The sequence below is a fragment of the Hemicordylus capensis genome, chromosome 2 (genome assembly GCF_027244095.1).
Source record: "Hemicordylus capensis ecotype Gifberg chromosome 2, rHemCap1.1.pri, whole genome shotgun sequence".
In the NCBI taxonomy this organism is placed as follows: domain Eukaryota; kingdom Metazoa; phylum Chordata; class Lepidosauria; order Squamata; family Cordylidae; genus Hemicordylus; species Hemicordylus capensis.
This window is the reverse complement of record NC_069658.1, coordinates 192,554,058-192,571,558: the sequence shown is the minus strand read 5'-3', so window position 1 is coordinate 192,571,558 and position 17,501 is coordinate 192,554,058. Positions and strand designations below refer to the sequence as shown.

At 49.7% G+C, this 17,501-nt stretch overlaps 1 protein-coding gene across 5 annotated transcripts in view; it reads right to left on the bottom strand.

Moving 5' to 3' along the window:
• Positions 1-17,501, bottom strand: part of HDAC7 (histone deacetylase 7) — a 248,207-nt gene that overhangs the window by 78,800 nt on the left and 151,906 nt on the right. The window contains exon 1 of one of the 5 annotated variants that reach the window (XM_053297654.1): positions 7,860-7,967. The exons of the other annotated variants lie outside the window; for them this stretch is intronic. The gene's annotated coding sequence lies outside the window, so the exon portion shown is untranslated. Of the gene's footprint in view, positions 1-7,859; positions 7,968-17,501 lie in introns of those variants that run through there. 5 annotated transcript variants of the gene reach the window in all.

The following is a 17,501-nucleotide window of genomic DNA, read 5'->3' as shown; positions in this document are numbered from 1 at the left end:
TCCCTGATCTCTCACCACAGGGGTGGTGATAGTGGGAGCAGTTGGAGGCATGCGATTTAAATTGCGGGGTGGGGGGGGGGAGAGAAAAGAGTTAAGCTGCTCTGCTTCCCTCCGCTGATGTTTTCAGTCTCCTGCAGTTGATCTTCATTTTTTTTAAAGTTCTGTTGGAAGACTGTTGCACACATGTACGGTCTAGTTAGATCCTCATGGAGGAATCCCTGGGCTCCTAGGAAAACAGTCTGAAAAACCACCAAAGTTGCGAAAGCACAGGAGAAACCAAGACGAAGGCTCCCACAATCTTCTAAGTATTTATAGCCACTGTTCTTTGCTACAAGTAAAGTTGTTTATAGGCAAATGCACAGATTTGTTAATGAATCCTAATCTCAGGGCAGATCAGCAAAGTGGCTGGTCCAGATTCATTTCCCCCTTGCTTCTACTATTTCCTCCTTTGAAGCTCCAGGAGGTTCCCTTAAGGCCTCTAGGAGTCCTTGGCAGGAGGTCCCCCGCCCCCCCTTGGGGAGATGCCATTCCAGGACAGAGCGAATGACGGCAGCAGTTCCCTGCAACGTCAATGCAGCCTCGTGAAAAGAAGCACACACACAAAAGAAGTAATAATGCTTTGGCTCAGCATGCGGCCAAGGACCAGCAGCAGCAGCCCCATAGATAAACACATCCCATGGGTGAAACATGCTGGCAAGATCAAACCCCACGAACAAAAGCAAACTTTTTAAGCCACTCAAGAGCTCATAGCACGGAGGAGTTTATTTGGAAAAGGGCTGAGAATTGGTAAGACCAAGGAAGGCTGTAGAAGTCTGCAAGGCCACAAAAGGCACCCTTGAAACAGGCCAGGCCAGCCTTGAGTTCAAACTCAATGTGTGCTACGCAGAGTCCTGGAAGAATCCACTTGCTCTGGTTTCTGGTCCTTATGCGTGAAGAAGAAAGCCAGAGAATGTATTCCCTCCAACGTTTCAGAAATGGAAACAGGGACATGCTTATAACGCTCCTATGGCTACAGAAAAACAACACTTTGCATGTTGCACCTCTCTAACCAGGGGGAGGGGCTGCAGCCCTGTGATGGAGCACCTGCTTCAGATGCAGAAGGTCCTAGGTTCAATCCCTCCCCTCTCCAGGGGGGTCTAGGAAAGACCCCTGCCAGAAATCCTGCTGCCAGTCAGTGTCTATACAGTATTGAGCTAGATCAGGCTTCCCCAAACTGCGGCCCTCCAGATGTTGCTGAACTACAACTCCCAGCATACCCAGCCACAATAAATTATGGCTAAGGATGCTGGGAGTTGTAGTTCAGCAACCTCTGGAGGGCCGCAGTTTGGGGAAGCCTGAGCTAGATGGACCAATGGTCTAACTCAGCGTTTCTCAACGATTTTGGAGTCATGGACCAGTACATGCTTCATGCGCAGTTTCCCAGATCAGCAGTTAGTAAAAGGGTGGCCGCCCTTGCCGCCACTCCAACCTGCAGTGATGTCATGTGCAAAGGGGGTAGGGCCCAGGGCCCACGGAGCCCAGGCGAGCTCTCCAGAGCTCATTTCTAGGCAGGTAGTCCATTTTGCTTCCTCAAAATGAACAATATCCAGCAGTGAGGGCTGCCTGGAAATAAGCTTCAGAGAGCTCCTGCTAGTGGCCCGTGCCAGCCCAAAATTGGTGGGTGTTTTTTTTGGGGGGGGGGGGGGAGGATTTTTATTAGTGATGCCTCACAGACCAGTATCCAACGCCTCGTGGACCGGCACCAGTCAGCGGACCGGTGGTTGAGAAACACTGGTCTAACTCCATCCCGATTATTCATAGTCTGGATGGAGCAGCTTCATATGGTTAAAAGTAAGAGGAAGGGGCCATAACTCAGTGGTACAGCACCTGCCTTGCATGCAAAAGATCCCAGGTTTGAATCTCTGGAGCTGCTAAGGCTGGGGAAAGTAGTGTGGACAACACTGGCCTAGACAGGGTGGATTTGATTTAAATCAAACTGATTTAAATCACGATTTAAATCACGATTTAAATCACTAGCAGGGTGGATAAAAATAAAAAAAATCCGATTTAAATTAAAAAAATCCGATTTAAATCAAAAAAATTGGATTTTTTTAATTTAAATCGGATTTTTTTGATTTAAATTGGATTTTTTTGAATTTTATCCACCCTGCTAGTGATTTAAATCGTGATTTAAATCAGTTTGATTTAAATCAAATCCACCCTGGGCCTAGATATAGACCAATTGTTTGGCACTGCATGAAGTAGCTGCATAAGTATCAGACACAGCTGAAGTGTGTATTTTGTATGCTTCATTATTTGGCCTGCAAAAGTCTGTTCTCTTCTAACTGAAAAGCCTGTGTTGTTTTAGTAAAAGAAACAAAAATCACAGGTTTGGGGGTCCATGAGGGGGTGGGGGAGGAAAGAAGCCAAAAGTAGGCTAATACCACTATTATATGTTTTTAACTGTTAAAAGCTTTAAGAGTTAACAGTTAATCGTTAACTGTTTATATGTTTTAACTGTTAAATTCTTGGTTTGTTTTATGCTGTAAATTGACAAGAGACTTTGGCCGTGGGGGGTATACAAATTTGTTAAAGAAATAAATAAGATTAAATAAATAAATATTAGGGCAAACTAAAATATCACAAATCAGCAAGGAAGCTTTTGAGTTGTCAAGAGTATTTCTTCAGGTCTAATAAAGCGTTCCATTGAGCATGAAATCTTGCTCACTACTTTGTGATATTTTAAGCAGTCCGAATAAAAGGTATCATCTAACTCTGCCTTTTGGTGAAATATGGCTGTGTTCTCATGATGAGAATGATTGAGGTTAAAGAGTTACCCATGATCGGCAAGTCCTGTGCGCTCCTGCAAACCTGGAATTTCCAGGCTATTCCAGTTAAAAGCTGGTTAACTTCAGTGATTTCACTGGCATAGCCTGGAAATTCTGGGCTGTCATCATGACATGCTCTGTGGGAGCGCATAGGGCTCATCAATTGCGATTAATTCTTTAGCCACAATTGTTCTCATCATGGGAACACAGCGTATGTATGTGTATGTATATATGTGTGTGTATGTGTATATATATGTGTATACACACACACACACACACACACACACACACACACACACACGGAGCCAGCGTGGTGTAGTGGCTAGAGTGCCAGACTAGGACCGGGGAGACCCAAGTTCTAATCCCCGTTCAGCCATGATACTTGCTGTGTGACTCTGGGCCAGTCACTTCTCTCTCAGCCCAACCTACTTCACAGGGTTGTTGTTGTGAGGAGAAACTTAAGTATATAGTACACCACTCTGGACTCCTTGGAGGAAGAGCGGGATGTAAAATAAAATATAATAGAAAAATAAACTGTCAACAACTCTTTACTGCCTTATGTTTATGCAGTATATAAATATGTCAGATATACAAAAATATATATACATAGTGGGCTGGCCAGGTCAGGCCACTGCCTTCACTCCCATGCGCCCCATATCTGCAAAAGAGAGCATGCCCCAGAGGCCCCAGAGATAGGGATGCTCCCATTGAGAAGGAGAAGGAGGAGAGCTGCAATGAGAGTTGAGACTTATGCACAAGAGATCCTCCTTCTATTGCCCTCCCCACCAGCCAATAGGCTTTCTCCTCTGTGAGGGAGAATGCTCATTGGCTGGTGGGAGGGAAAGGAGATACTGCCAGAGAACTTAGAAGGGACTTCTCTTCTTCTCATCCCTCAAGGGTACGGGGGGGGGGGCAGCTGTTGCTGCCAACAAGCCCAATAACACCTTGTAAGTTTGGGTGGGTAGGAACCAGAGGCATAGCTGCAATTGAACAAGGGGAAGGGGAAATGGCCCTGGGCTCCTGAGGGAGGGGGCCCACCAACTGGGTGACAGCTTGCTCTTTGTTCTCCCCTTGCACCTCCCTGAAGAAGGCAGAGAGGGGCAGTGACCCATCTCCACGTTTTGTCCTAGGGCCCACTCCAACTTTGCTATGCCCCTGCCAGGAGCCTAGGATGCAATGGGCGGTGGGGACCCACAGCCGACGGCTTTGCCCCAGGCCCAGTGAAACCTAGTGCCAGTGCGGTGCCTTAGAGTCCATGTGCATATGCATGAGGGGCACATCCCTACCACACAGAGATTTAACATCCAGAACCTGGGAAGGAAGCCGAATCTTGAAGAATCAAGAAAGTCACCCCAACACATTTTAACAAGGGACAGTCCTTGGTAAATAGCATATTTGGAGCATACGAAACGTGCAGGACATGGAGTGGTCTGCAGCTCTACCACACAACCCATTGCATATATGAAATGGAAAATGTGCACGTTGGATCTCAGTTTGGCATAAATTATTGCAATGGGGAAAAATTGGGCATTTCCAGTTTGAATGCAAGAATATATGACAGTGAAGTGGCTGTCAGACTTGAGCACAGGAAGCCTGGGTTTTGTCCCTTCCTTGGACACATCACCTTCTCTAACCTTACTACTACTACCCCCAGCTCAAAGAGAAGTTGAGAAGCTAGTCCTAATTAATGGCTTCATTAGCTCAACACAAGTGCAGGTTTTTCTACTGTGGAATGAGCTACCCTTTTACCTGCTCCTGGCTGTAACGACATGCGTACAGCCTCCAGATCCAATAATCTCCCCCACACAAACCCAACGTTTCAGGTGGGCTTTCCATTCTCTTTTCAACTGCTCTGCACATTTTTTACACTCTTAAAATGTTGCTGAGAATTGGGAGGGAGTGGCTTCATAACTGATGCATGGGGCAGCCAATCAGCACTGCGAACACTGCTCAGAGGCGGGCTGTGACTTGACATAGGGAAGCATTTGGAGGTCTGTTTGCCCAGCTGCAGTCTCAAGTGTTACAGTCCATGCTACCGCCTCTGGAACTCTGCAACCCCATTCCACTCAACAACTGCATAGAATGTGCATTTGCACCCTGGCTTTTGATCACAGCAGTATTCTCATTGGTGGCATTTGTGAAAATGGGAATATCAGACTAGCAGTCACCTTGAGTGTAATCAAATCAAAGGTAACCCAGCTGGCACGCCTCCTGGAACCATCCTACTCATCCGTGACACTTCCGCCCCAGCCAACACCACTCTCGTGCACCCCCAGTGATTCCAGGCAAGGGTGAGGCTCAGCCCTTGCCCAAGAGGAGCGACATTTCCATGAGCGCGTTGCATTCACTCTGGCGCTGTGGAAGTGCTCTCCACCCAGCAGGGACGCTCCCCAGCTCCACTCCAGATCCCATTTCAGTTCAGTTTGCACAAAACATAACATGGGAGACAAATGGATTCAAGCCACAGAATTGACTTTTGAAATCATTAGCCCCAAGGGGGAGGATCTTCCACAGCCATTCAGAGAGAGAAAATGTACAGGGTTTATGGGAATTAAGTACAACCGGACCTTCCACCCAGCTTTTGTTAAAAACTGTGCTATGCGTTGGGGAGACATTCCTGCACTGAAAGGGGTTAGGAAAGCCCTTCTCTGTTCCTACAAAAAACAAAAGCAGTTGCCAGCAATTGCTGTTTCTTGGCAGATGGACCTGGAGGAGTCAGACCAGCTGCAAAGCCAGGGGTAAGTTGGTGGGGGGTATGTTTATTTGGCTTAGCAGAACACAGCCCCTCCCTGCTGACCAGTGTTCCCTCTAATTTTTCTCATCTGTGTGCAGGATGAGTTTTGTTCTGGGAGACAGTATCAAGGCAGTGTGTGCACACATGGATTCTGAGCGGGGCCTTCCTGATTCAACCTGAGTGGGATCTAAAATTAACGGAGCGGACATCAACATACTCGTGCACGCACATGCACAAGTCGTAGAGGGAACACTGCTGCTGACCCAGTCCCTGGCTTGTTCAGCCAGCCAGCCAGCCGCACTTCTGTGCCACAGCTCTACTTACAAATTGATCCCCCTCACTTCCTCCCTTTGCTTTACCCTGCCAACCTTCCCCCTACAAAGGGACCAGATGAGCACATGAACAAAAGGAACAGAGCTAGATGTGTGTGTGGTGGCGGCGGGGCGGGGGGACATGTATACCTAGATGCATGCCATGTGGAAGGGTTCTCTCCACTCAGCAGAGCAAGGGGACAATACGGCACACATTTGCTCCACAATGTATGCAAGGCATTGTTTCCGGTTGTTAGCTGCACAGCACACAGCCAAGGCTTGAATGGGAAGGATGGGCCTAGAGATGCCATGTATATCCACAATTTTCTGTTCCCCAAATAAAAATCACATGCTCACTGTTGTGAATAAATATCCCAAGCAGGCCACAGAAGGGCAAAATCAAGCTGCTTTTTACACCACCACCTGATGTTGCACACAGGCAGACTCTGCACATGGCGGTAACAGAGCATTTAAAACTGCCACCACACACATGCATGGAAACACGGGAAGCTGCCATATACTAGGCTCTACATACGATCAAAGTGTGGAACCAAGGAGGGTTTGGTGGGGAGAGCTTAGCATGCTCTTCCTGCACATGAGCAGTCGCTTGCTGCTGGGCAGCCGGATCATAGGGATGTGCATCGAATTGAGCAGGGGTGGCTCAAGGGCGTGGGGGTGTCACTTTAAGGGCAGAGGAGGGTGCACTTACCCCTCCCCCTGCTGTCTCCCTGCTGGCGCTCGGTGTCCATAAAAGAAAAGAAAACTGCTAATACTATAATGCCCTTATACAAAACTATGGTGCGGCCACACTTGGGGTGCTGCGTACAATTCTGGTCACCACATCTAAAGAAGGACATTGTAGAGCTGTAAAAGGTGCAGAAGAGGGCAACCAAGATGATCAGGGGCCTAGAGCACCTTTCTTAGGAGGCAAGACTACAACACCTGGGGCTGTTTAGTTTAGAAAAAAGATGACTGCCGGGAGACATTATAGAGGTCTACTGTATAAATCATGTGTGGTGTGGAGAAAGTAAATAGAGAAAAATTCTTCTCCCTCTCACATAACACTAGAACCAGGGGTCATCTCATGAAACTGACTGCCAGGAAATTTAGGACCAAACAACGGAGGCACTTTTTCACACAACGCATAATCCACTTGTGGAATTCTCTGCCACAAGATGTGGTGACAGCCAGCAACCTAGAAGGTTTTAAGAGGGGTTTGGATAACTTCAGGGAGGAGAGATCTATCAACTGCTACTAGTCGGAGGGCGATAGGCCCTCCTATAGCCCTCCTATTTCCTATAGCCCTCGGAGGGCTATAGGCAGGATGCCTCTGAATAACAGTTGCAGGGGAATAACAGCAAGTTGCCCTCAACTCCTGCCTGTAGGCTTCCTGCAGCATCTGGTGGGCCGCTGTGTGAAACAGGATGCTGGACTAGATGGACCTTGGGCCTGATCCAGCAGGGATCCTCTCTAATAAAACGTTTGGTGTCCGTCCGTGGACGGACACCAAGCGTGTGTTCGTGCCTCCCTTGGCGGTTCTGGGCATGCGCGAAGCCAGGGAGCCACGACCGCCAGCACCCGGCGGACATCTTGGACGGCCACAAGCGGCCGCCCTGAAGAAGCCGGAGAAGCGCCGGCGGGGGAAACTGGCCGAGGCGGCGGCGGAGCCGCCGCTTCGCCCAGAAGAGACGGCGACCAAGCTGGGGAGACGGGGGACGGAATGGAGGCCAACAGAGGCCGGCGGGACAGAGCCAACCGTGAAGGGCCCGGGCCGGCCGCGGAGGATGGCAGCGGCGCCTCCAGAGACCGCTCGGCCGGTGATTGAGGGGGGAAGAGGCGGCAGGGGAAGCCTGTCCTCCCGCCGCCCGCTCACCCACCCTCCCAGCTTTCCAAAATCTCCTTCCCCGCTCCACCCCCCAATTGATTAAGGGCCAAAATGGCCCATGAGAAGGCCGTCGCCCCTGCCTATCGCCCACCCTTCCACCCAGCTGCCCGAGCCCACCTTACCCGCTCCAGCCCGCGACAGTCGGGCGAAGAAAAAAAAACATTATTCGCACAGTGGAAGTGAGGAGCTCAGGAACAGAGCTCCTCTCTCTGCTATGCTGCTGCCCAAACTGCCGCTATGGACGCAAAGGACGCAACGCTTGCGTCCCTTGCGCCCAAAGCGGCAGTTCGGCAAGAGGCTTTGCACAGAGAGGAGCTCTGCTTGCGAGCTCCTCTCTGCCTCTTAAATTGAGGGCTGTCTACGGCCGACAGCAGTCGGCCAGGGTAAGGGGGACTCGGCAGCTGGGAGGGAGGGTGGGCGGTCGGCGGCGTCGGCCGCGGGAGTAAATTTTTTTTTAAAAAGTTACATGGCCTCCGCTCCGCCCCCGGTCTCGGCCTCCGTCTCCCTGGCCTGGCGGGGGCAAGTGCCTGGGCCGATTTGGCCCTTAAAGGTGGGGGGGGGTACGGCGGAGGGAGGGGGAATGGCGGCGGGGGGCCAGGAGCGCCATTACTAGCGCCCGTTTTTCAACGGGCCAAAATTCACTTGTGTTCTTATAAGACGAGTTCTCCTACGCATATGTCAGCCTCCATATGCATGGCCATGCACACGCACGACCTGAGGTCATTCACAGAATCAAAAACTGTGTTCTACCCAGGTTTGGGTTTGTGTGTGCTTCCAATTTTGAGTTGTGTGGAAGCAAGTTTAGAAGAAAACCTGGGTAGAAGTGATTGTCTGGAAGCAAGGTAGGAGGAAAAGCTACCCAGGTTTCCCTCATACCTTGCTTCCACACAACTGAAAATTGGGAGCACACACAGCTCCCAAACCCAGGTAGAACAGAGTTTTTGATTGTGTGAATTACCTCTCTGTGTGAGAGAGAATCTGAACCAAGTTGGAGAACTTCCCAAGAACCTGTTTTCAATACCCACTACAAGACCCAGAATAGAATATTTATTTGTATTATTTATGTTCTATTTTAAACACATGCTCTCCCCACCCCCCCGGGGAAAAACAAAACATTAAATGCTTAAAGTAGAACAAAGCTGTACAATTTTGAATCCTGTCCTTAAAAAGGGCCTACTGTAAATTAATAGCAGCTTCAAGCCGACTTTTCTACTTCATGCCAAATGCTTGACAAAACAAACAGCCTTGTTTTTGAACCCAAGGAGAGCTGGGTGCAGGTAGGGCTTCTCTCAGGAAGGGAATTCCTGACACTCGATGCTCTAACTGGAAAGGCCCTGCAATTGGAATCCATCCACTGCAGCAAGACCTTCCCAGAAGAACTCAATAGGCACAAAGGTTCATAAGGATGGGCATTCCTGAAGCTATAACAGCATGTTATTAATATTCATATGTGCATTAATGCCACACATTGATTTGTTGCCGCCTTTTCTCAAGACAGACATTTGACCGGGTCTCACGATCTGTGAGACCCGGTTTGTTGCAGTGAGCGGGAAGAGCAGGCTAAGCCCACTCTCCCCGCTCATGAGCGGGGAGGGAGCCCTGGGCGGCTGGATCGGCCACCGATACGATTGCCGGCTCTGAGACCCCCTGCAAGCTCCAGCATGCCCTGCGCGAGCATGCAGGGCATGCTGGCGAGACCCCCGGAGCTGGGAGGTGGCTTTTCGCCTCCCCTCCGGGGGTCTCCTCATAAGTAGGCGTGGCACAAAGCCGCGCCGCGGCTACTCACGATTATTAAAACCAGGCTTGTGGCGTGCTCGCTCCGCAAACCTGGTTTTAAGGCAGGGGTTCTTGAGCGGGTTACCCACTCTAGAACCACCGGGCTTGGCTGTGAGCCCGGTGGTTCTTATGATCGGCAAAAGTCGGGCTAGGCTCTCCTAGCCCGATTTTTGCCGATCGTCAGAATAGCCCCATTTTCTACTGATGCTCTAGAAATTCACACTGGAGGGGTTGAAAGCAAAAGGAGCCTACCGCTTTGATGGGAGGTCACCAGGAAGATTGCAATATCTCTTCCATACAGGCTGATCTGGCTATATGGCTGGTGACCAAAGGGAGGTGGGGGATCGACTGGGCCAAGGTTTTCTGGGCTCTGCCTCTAGACCTGCAAATTCTGCTTGGCCCCACCTCTAAATCCATCAAAAGATACTGGACCCCACCCCTGCCTCTACCTCCAGGCCCTGCCCAGATGCCCAAAATTTCAAGGTCTGGCAACCTGTGCGGCCAGGCCATTTTCGTAATTCAAACCAAGGCTGGCTTCAGCAGATGCCCATCAGCAACACCTAGCTCTGAACCTGTTTCGAGAGGCACTTTGGGGGTTTCGGCTGGATGTGTTGCATTCTGCATTCTGCATTAGCCAGCCCTTCTCATCTCTTCTCCTCCAGACCAGTTGCAGGTGGGGACCCTTCTCAGGGCTGGCAGCTCTGGGCTTGCTGCTGATCCTGGAGACTGCCTCTTGGGTGGTGGGAGTGGAGGGACTCTCGCAAGAGTCACCAGGCCATTGCCTCCTTTCTTCCACCCCATGTGCCAAGGTAAGCCCCAACACAACCTGGAGGGGGGGGGGGCGGTGATCCAGGTAGGAGGGCACACCTGGAAGGCAGTGTGCCAAAACCCGGAGCCAGCCCTGGCACTTCTGAACCTGTGTGGAATGCACTTCCCTTGTGGTGGAGAAATCTTAGCTCATTGTCCTGGGTTTGTGGGTAGACCATCTTAATCAGAAGGAGTTTAGATGGAGAGGAGAGCTGGTCTTGTGGTAACAAGCATGACTTGTCCCCTTAGCTAAGCAGGGTCCACCCTGGCTGCATTTGAATGGGAGACTACATGCGAGATATTTCCCTCAGGGGATGGAGCCGCTCTGGGAAGAGCCTCGGAAGGCTCCAAGCTCCCTCCCTGGCAGCATCTCCAAGACAGGGCTGAGAGAGATTCCTGCCTGCAACCTTGGAGAAGCTGCTGCCAGTCTGGGTAGACAATATTGAGCTAGATAGACCAATGGTCTCACTCAGTATATGGCAGCTTCCTGTGCTCTTTAAAAGCAAGACTGAGACTCCTCTTGCTCAGGGTTCCGATGCCATCTTGCCAAAGAGTTCCCTGCCCCACACAGCTGGTAGAGGTAGGCAATGCCACATGGTAATCACATCAGGATGCCTGTTAAGTGGGTCCATATGAAGCCCCATATGGAGCTCCCCTCTTGCCGCCACACCAGAGAGTGGTTCTCAAGACCATTAACAGGGCAAGAGAAGCCTCCTATCCTAGTCCAGGAGCCGTTTGCACTTCTGTGCTCCACTCATGAGCTCAGCAGCAGCTGGGCTGGAGGACTCCCTCCTACCCAGTAGCGGTGCCCAGGTCTTTAATGAGGTAAGGGGGAAAGCCCTCCAAGTCAGCTGCTGCTTAGCCGGCGGTCAGAGACAGTGCCTCCTACCTTGGTTTTCACTTACAATAGGAAAACGGGGGTGTGCCCAGCTCCCGGACTAGAGTAAGGGGCTTCTCCTGCCCTCTTAATGGTCATGAGAACAGCTCTGTTGTGTGGCGGTGGGGGTGAGGCGGGCGGAGCTCAGCATGGGCGTGCCATTTTTGCAACCCACAGTGCTGCTGCCCACAGAGGCCAAGGCTCCGGTCTTCAGAGCTCTGCCAGTAAGGAGGGGTGTGTGGAGCAGCCCTTACCAGAGGCGCTCTTACCCCTGGACTTCGGGGCCGAAGTCCAGGGCCTCCACAGTCCAGGGCCTCCTCTTTAGTCTGTCCGGGTGGTGCGGTCGCCTGGCGGAGCAGAATAATACTTAATTTGCAGGGGGGGAGAGGGGCCTCTAAAGGCCTTTAGGTCCAGGCTCCAAAATGACCTAGGTGCACCTCTGGCCCTTACAACAAACAACAGTAATTTTAAAATCCACAGTCCAGCAGGCTGGACAGCAATTGGGCTCCGCCAAGTTCTGCATCCACATGTTGCTTCCAAGGCCAAAGCCTGCACCCTGCTCTGCAATGCACATTCAGGATTTCAGCCTTTCCCATGGCAGGCAAGTGGATAACACCAAGCCTGCTGTCAGCACAGGTGGCATCAGTACTACCCACCCTGCCATGCCCAAAGGGCACCGCAGTGACGCACATCCTGGCTGTGGGGGGTGGGGGGGGGAGAGAAAACATTATGAGGCTGTGCAGATACAGCCTTGACATGTTGTGTCGTCTCACTCTGCCAGCCTAGCGCGCATTTCAGCTGGCACTCCAAAGCCGGACCCGTGCCAGCACAAAACATCCCCCTGCTAAGGCAAAATGCCTCTTGGAAGCACCCTCAGGACAGCTCCGGCTCAGGCGGGTTAATTGGAAACACAGCCGGGTGTTGCAATCGCACACGGATGACTCTGCTTTCAGGAACAAATGTATTCATTCTCTTGCGCTGGAAGCAGTTCCCCAAATGGAAGGGCACATTTTTGCTGAATTAGCTCATCTCCCTCCCAACGTGAAGGCAGCAAAGAGCACCATCGGGACCTCACAGCCCAGCCTCCGAACCCTGCAGCTGGGCCTGGGCAGACATGCTGCTTGCGTCAGAAGGCAGGCCACGCAGAGGTGGTGGAGCGACTGCTGCTCAGCTGCCTGGCTTTCACAGCCAGCAGTGCCTGGAAGAGTGGGAGAATATTTTTGGCCATGGCTTCATTTGAGCCTGGCAACGAATAGCCCATTTACAAATCTAACAAGATTTGACAACAAAAGAGTATGCCTTTGAGCATGCAAGAAGTTCCTTTCCGACACCACTGAGGAACTGCAACCAGACTCCGCTTCACACGTGGAATCTGGGTGAAGAACTTCCAGGTCAAAGGGCATGGCTTCTAGAAACGTGAACTGCAGGGGCTAAGGGCACATGTTGCAAACTGGCGTGTCCCCTGTTCAAACCTCTTCTTGGGTGAACTGGGTGGCCTTCTGCAAGCCACTCTCTCCCAGCTTCACTTTGGAACATGCACAAAATAATAATGGCCCGTCTTACAAGGTTGTTGGGAAAATGACAGAATAGTGCATGCGAAGAGGCTTTAAGTCGGGGTGGGCATATTTGGACCTTCAGCTGTTTTTGGACTACAACTCTCAGCATCCCCATATAATTTATAGCTGTAGTCCAGCAACATCTGGAGGGCCATGTTTGCCCAACCCTGCTTTAAGCACTTAGGATTAATATGCCATTTTAACCAAATATAATTAATTGCAGAGTGTAATGCTTCTGGCCAGGGATTGTTTGACTTCTGTATTATGTACTGCACTAAGCAGAGGACACAACAATCCCCCTGCCCCCCGCATACTAGCACACACGTTTGGTTTTTGTTAAACCCCCCACCAAAAAAAACCCTAGCAAATGCTTACATAAAGAGGCAGCACAGCATAGTGGTTATGACACGAAAAGCTGCAAATCAAAAAGTCCCTGGTTCAAATTTTTCATCTACCCTGTCAACTCTCTTTCAGCCTCAGCACCCCCATCTGCAGATATGGGGATGATGATGCAGGCCTACCTTGCAGGGTTGCTGTAAAAACTACTAATGAACATCATGTGAAGCCCTTTGAACTTTTTAAAGAGCTATATAAATGCTAAGTGGCAATTGTAGATGAGACAAGCAGTGGCCTGGCCAGGGATCAGAGAGAAGAGAAGAAGCAGTGGGAGGCTGGGTGAGAAAAAGAGACAGTGCCAAGGAGGCTTGGAAAGGAGAGAGACAGATGGTTCAGATCTCTGTTTAAGAGAACACCTTCTTCTTCTTCAAGAGCCCTACCTCTTTTTAATATCATCTGGGGAAGTTTGCTTATAGTTTCCATCAGCTCATCTGGTGGCAACTCATGGTTGGGCCTTTTCTATAGCTGCCCTGAGCCTTTGGAACGCACTCCCCGTTGAAATAAGAGCTTCAATATCCCTGGCAACCTTTAGGAAAATGCTCAAGGTCCCTGTTTAACCAGGCTGCCTGTTATTATTTTTTAAAATGTTTGCATGGTTTTGACTTTTCTGTTTAAATTTGAGGTTTTGAATTTTAACTTTTGTGAACCGCTTTGCGATATATGTTTAGATGATATAAAGTAAAGAAGGTAAAGTTGTCCCGTCGAGTAGGTGTCGACTCCTGGCAACCACAGAACCCTGCAGGTTTTCTTTGATAGAATGCAGGAGGGGTTTATCATTGCCGCCTCCCGTGCAGTGTGAGATGATGCCTTTCAGCATCTCCCTGTATCACTGCTGCCTGAGATAAATGTTTCCCATAGTCTGGGAAACATACCAGCAGGGATTCGAACCAGCAACCTCTGGCTTGCTAGTCAAGTTATTTCCCCACTGCGCCATTAAGTGGCTTTTAGGCGAAATACAAATATAAAAATATGTCAAATAAATAACACATTTATGAGCTAAAGGGCAGGAAGGAACACCAGCAGTGCAGCTACACCAGTCTCGTCATATGACTGTAGCTTTCAGTTCTATAAAGAAGTTGGAACGCATCCTTTAGGCTTTCTTGCTCTAGTGCAGGGCTGCACAAGTTTGGCCCTCCAGATTTTTTGGACTACAATATAATCCCCAGCCACACTGGCCAATAGTCAGGGATGATGCGAGTTGTAGTCTGCAGGAGAGCTGGTGTTGTTCAGTCCTGCTCTACTGTGCCTATGGCAGACTTGTCAATAGCAACTTCACCTGCCAGACGGCGATTTTACTTTGGAAGGGCAGGTGTTCAGTCACATATCATCCAGATTTACGTCAAAGTCCCTGCAAGCTAGGGGTGAGCACTCCATACATGATTTGGGTTTTTCATTGTGCATTGGAATTTAGCCCGATTTATGTCTGGGGTGGGTGGGGGGAAATCTACTTTTTGCATTGGGTTTTTGGGCAAATTTGAAATATCCGATATGCCCCATAACTCATAGTATTTCACCCCTCTTAATCCTGCAGTAAAGCCTGCTGTCTGGGAAAGGCCCTGGTCATCTGTGCCAAGGAAGAATGGACTCCAGGTGACCTAACAGAGAAGCTCGGGGATGGATTATTTTCTTCTTCCTAGGTGCCCATGTGACCAAAATGGCTAACACAACTGTGTGTTGGCATGCAGGGCAGGAAACATGTTTTGTGGGCTAATCACTTCTCTGAGATTTTTTGGATGCATTGTCCTTTTCAAAATATAAACAAACAAAACCAAAACACAACAGAAACCCAAATACATGATGCACATTGAAAAAAACCCAGCACATCTGCTGTGCAATTCTCTTCCTGGTTGGAGGTACAGACACATCTACTGTCCCTCACACCGAACCGAGTTGAAAAGGGTTAGGGAGTTCCCGCCTTCCCTTCTCTCCCCACTACACCAAAACGGCTGTCTTGGGAAAACCAACTCACCCCAGCTTTTTTCCCATTCATGTTCTTGGTGGCACAGCCAGAGGAGGGACACAACCTGCAGTCCACCTAGAATCCCTTGCCCTCTTTTACATCCGCTGCTACAGATCCTGCTCTATGGCCAAGGAAGGAAAACATGGCTGGAACCCTCACTCTTTTGCATAGCAAACCACCTATGGTTCGGGCAGCAACCGCAGCAATGCAGAGCAACCTGCCCCCTCCATCCAGCACATTCCCCATCTCAGGCTTACGCTTCCGACATATTGGCCAGGCTAGGAACTGCTGCCATGCTGCCCACTGATTCACTGAGCAAGCCTGAGTTCTCACCAATTTCTCTCCGAGAGTGCCAAAACCTCCCTGGTGGAGGCTCCAGATTCTCATTCATGCCCTAGAATTCCCAGGTGCCTGACACAACTTGTAGGGAAGACACACAGCCTAAATCTACAGTGTACTTATTATGGTGGTTGATCCTTCCTTGATATGTGGCCCCTTCCCAGCTGACATTCCACAGCAATTGCTCCCCCCCCGCCCCCATCAGCTCCTTCTGGGCTATGAATGATATCAGTCATCTTCCAAGCTCAGGCAAGTTCCAGCTTTGCCATTAACCCCCTGCCCTGTGTTTATGGTCCAGGAGCCAATGTTCCCTCTTAAAAAGAAAAAAATCTATATGAAACTGTTCCAATCCAAGCTGACTGAAATGAATTCTTCCCATTACGATTCAGAGAGGCACTGCCATGCGGAATACTGTACAACGAACCCAGATGAAAAACAGGGCTAGAGCAGACAGCAGTTAAGGGATGCACATTCCTTAACTGCAGTGACCTCCCTCAGATCTAACTCAGCTTCCCTTTCCCTCATGAATACTGAGGTCTTATCACAGGAACACTCCAGGCTCAGCAACATTATGGAGTTTCCACGTTTGCCTTCAAACTCAATGGAAAGTTTCACTGGTCTCTGATCTGGAATGCAATGTCAGATTTCCCATTAGATCAAGCCTGTACACAGCTGCTCGCCTACGGTGAATAAATATTGCCTCCAGGCAACTAGTTAAGAAACATTCTGTGGACTGCATAAGAGCAGGTTTTCCCCTCCCCACCTTTCAGGACCCAGAGATACCACCAGTGACTTACACTAGTCTGCATGGGCAGCTTGGACTAGCTGCTGGACTAGTCATCTGACTAATCTGCAAGGTTGTATCAGAAAACAGATGTCATATTTACAGAGCAGCAGGACCAAAACAGAAGCTGCTTCACTGCATTAGTTCTAACCTTTTCTTGCCCAGGACAAAACGCTGGGAGCTCTCTCCTACCCATTCTGCAGCTTTTTCAGAGCAATTCATTTGAATGGGGGAAAGCCAGCTCAACAACAGAACTGATTTGCAAAGGTGCTTAACAAATATTTGTGGTTGGGGTTTTTTTTAACAACGGATGACCTTGGGGGGGGGGGGGAGATGATCTGCACAGAGAACAATTGTTATGGGGTGGCTAATATATAATGTTGTTGCTGCTGCTCTTGTTATTTCATATAAATGAAAAAGTACATAAAATACATTTATACGTCAATACAATTATACTCCATCTTTCTGCGATGATGACATTCAAGGTGGTGTACAAAGGATTTCCAAAACCAGACATAGGAAGCAGCGCTTATACAAACTCAAGCCAATGGTACATCTAACATGGTATCAGCTACACCAGTGATTTGCAACCTGGGGTCTTCCAGATGTTGTAGCTATAAGTTGTAGCTGGGGGTGCTGGGAGTTGTAGTTCAGCAACATCTGGAGGGCCCAGGTTGGGATCCACTGATGTACACTGACTAGCAGTGGCTCTCCAAGGTTTCAGGCAGGAGTATCTCCCCGCCTTACTTGGAGATGCTGCCAGGATTGAACCTGGGACTTTCTGCATGCAAAGCAGACACTGTACCACTGAGCCACAGCCCCATTCCCTAAGGGGAAGGTCTGACAGCAGGTCAGTACTCACATGTAGTCACCCATCCTATTGCAAACCAAGGCAAACCCTGCTTGGCAAAGGGGACAATCCATGCTTACTACCACAATACCTGCCAACTCCCTGTATTTAGCTTCTGCAAGATGGCTGTATCAGGTGCCCTTCAGATGATACCTTGGGATTAAATGGTAGTTGTCTACCAGCCAGGAATCTTATACTTCTCATTTGTATGTCAGCAGGCAGACTTCCTGTTCCTGGGTAAATTCATGATGTGCATCATATGTTTATTCTCCAAGGAGTTGAAGGAGGCCTTCATGGGGCCATCTTCTCAACATCCATTTAGGCAGAAAGATAATGAATGGTCCAGGGCCACCCAATGAACTTCATGGTTAGGCAGGGGTTTGAACCTGGCTCCCCCTGGTCCAAGGCCGACACTCTCC